We start from the raw sequence: 2,982 nt of genomic DNA on the forward strand, positions 1-2,982 counted from the left end.
ATTCTATTTTTTTTTTTATTTTGGCATTGGATTTCAATGGAGGCTTATGTGCAGTTTTACAACCCAGTACTGCTATGTTTTGCACCACCAATTTACAACTGAGTAATAAGTAAACACAAGATTTTTTGGCTCCATAGGATTTTCCAAGGTGATTAAATAATTTTCTAAATAGCTCTGAGAAGGAAGCTGCCTAAAATCCCCAAGGTAATAGGAAATTAACTGCATACACACACTGCTCTAAAGATATAGGAGGAATTCAAATTTACTGAGAAGTAATATGAAATATTTAAGAAAGCAAACAAAATCGAATAAAACCCCTTGCAATGTAAATGAAATCTACCCGAACCCGCAGCAGCTACCTTCGCAGCAACGGCTCCGCCGGGGGATTCCGCATGTGCACCAGGCTCCGCACGGCCCCTGCTCCAGCAGGGACCCTCGCAGATGGGGCACATCTCAGACGAACACGCTTTAAAGACCTCCGAATGTTTTGTTAAATGGGCAAAATCATTTATCAACCCTTTCGGCAGCCCCCCTCCCCGAGAGCGGTGTTCTTTGCAGACTTGCCAAACCATTCTTTGCAAAGAACGGGGAGTCAGGGGCATCACAGATTTGGCTGGGGGCTGGTTTTGGGGTGAGCAGTTGTCTGGGGCACCATGTGATGACCCAAGGACTTGGCAGGAGCCTACATTAGGGCTTCCCAAGCTCTTCCATAGTGGGAGCCACCTCCACCGCCTGCCTCAGCCCTGGGGCTGCTGCCCGCTGGAGCTGCCAGCTTACACAGGGACGGGCAGCCAGCCTCGGCCCATCGCCCTGGGCGGGAACTGCAGCCCAAAACCATGCGAGAAGGGGACTCGCCCTTCACGAAGGCTGCAGGTGCAAGCGACGGGGCAGGGCGAGCAGCCCTGCCTGGGGGCTTTCCCCGGGCCGGGACAGACCCCCATCCCGGCACAGCTGGGCGGCCGGGCAGGGGGAGCGCAGAGCCGCCGGAGGAAGGGCTCTGGAAAGCCATCCCTCCCCAGCAGCTCGAGGAAATTCATATTTCATGTTCTGCTCCTTCTCTGCCCACGGAGTTCTTTCTCATGGTGGTGCGTAGGTGTATGTGAGGGATTTATCCTTTCCCCACTGAATCACTGCAGCACAACATCTTTTCAACCCTTCTGTACAGCAGAAGAGAGCCTCATGGCGTTTCTCTTCTTTTTCCTGCTTAAGGAGACAGCCAGCGAGCTCCCCAGCGCGACCCGGCTGCACCCCGGCTCCGGGCTGGGAAGCAGCACGCCCGTCCCAGCCCCAGCAGAGCCATGCCGGGGGAGCAGACACCCCCTCCTGCCAGCTGGCACCCCGACCCCGCAGCCCAGCCCGCCTGCCGCCAGCACGAAGCTGCTAGGGATGCTGCTGCTTTTTCAGCTGGAAAATCGCTCCGTGCTCAAGGGAAGGGGCAGAGCGGGGTGCACCGAGCACAGTCTGCTCTCCCCACCGCCTCGGGAGCCCAGATCCAAGCCGAAGTGTTGCCAAATCCCAATTACTGCAGTAACGAGCGTTTGTGCTTTAACTGGAAGATGCTTCATCACCACGTCTGAACCTGGTGTTCGAGCTTTCTGTATTTCAAAAAGAAAATGTGGAGGAAACGAGTTCTGCAGCTGTTGCAATGGGCAAAGCCATCGCCATGAGTAAAGGCACGGCCCTGAGCGGGTGCTTTCCCTGCTGACCCTCATATAAACTGCTTATTTGGAAAAAGACACAGGAGCTTTAGGCAGGTAGCCAGCAATAAAAATTTAAACGACGATGAGTTTTTTTGGCTGCATGAGAAACAGGCACCTCCTGAAATTTCAAAGTAACATTAATGAGCCTTCTGTAATAGTCATTTAATCCATCAGTGCTTTCCAACCGAGGACGGCACAGGGTTAAGCTGCACAGCACCTTGATGAGACCCCGAATGTGGTGGGCCTGACAGAAGCCGGGGGCCCTAGCAGGACCATGCCTGTCCAGCATCACCGTGTTTTTATGGACCTTCAGTCAGCCGCTGCTCAGCCCAGATCAAGTTAAAAAAAAAAAATCTAAAGGTTTTCCAATTACCTTGTGTGCAGTCTGGAAGATCAGTAAATAGCTTGTGGCATACTCTGTCCCATCCTGGCACCTTCAAGACAACAGTGCCTAGCTCCTTCCTTCCCCCTATTTCCTCTCCCAGAATAGGGCAGGATCACTGTGGAAGCGCAGACAAAAAGCAGCAAACATTAAGCCATTGGTTCCGATTCCCCCATTTAATCTCCCCTGGGCTGGGAGAAGGCGGGGGGATTGCACCCTTCTCTGACCCCATCGGGCCGAGGGGATTCTCCCCTCTGCTTTGAATCACAAATGCCATCTCAGCAACCTGGAGGTTTTTGGAGGTTTGTGGTGGGGTCCCCCCTGCTTCCCTTTGATATTTTCGCTCCCTGGTCCGTTTCTCTTCCCCTTTTATACCCTTTCTGTTCTCCAACGATACTGTAGCACTCGGCTATGGAGACGTGGGCCGCCGTTTCGAAAGCGGGCTGAAGCACCGTGGATCACCAAGACAACTGTGAGGGCAGCCACAGGGCCGGGCAGCCATGCCTTGTCTCCCGCATTCCCAAAGACCACTTACAACTGCCCAGTGTCACCTCCCAGCAGATCTGCTTTGTCTGTTTTCTGCTGCAGATACAAGCACACACAGAAGCAGGAGTGCGGGAGAGGGAGAGGGCATTAAACAAGACTGCCATGCTGCAGCCCCTCCCTGGGTTTCAGTTCCTCCCTCTCTGCCTTGGCCCGCTAAAGCCCCGCAGGCTGTGCACATAACAAGGCCACCCATAAATGAGGATTCAACCACAAGAGCAGGAAAAGGCTTCCTCCAGTGAGAGCTGCAGTTCAAGCTACTCCCTCCTCCCCTAGCCCCAGAAAATTATCATCTTCTTTTAGAAAACACAATTAAAAAAAAAAGGAAGGAAAAACCCTGGGGAAACTACAGAGTTC

The sequence above is a fragment of the Ciconia boyciana genome, chromosome 10 (assembly GCF_034638445.1).
Source record: "Ciconia boyciana chromosome 10, ASM3463844v1, whole genome shotgun sequence".
Classification (NCBI taxonomy): domain Eukaryota; kingdom Metazoa; phylum Chordata; class Aves; order Ciconiiformes; family Ciconiidae; genus Ciconia; species Ciconia boyciana.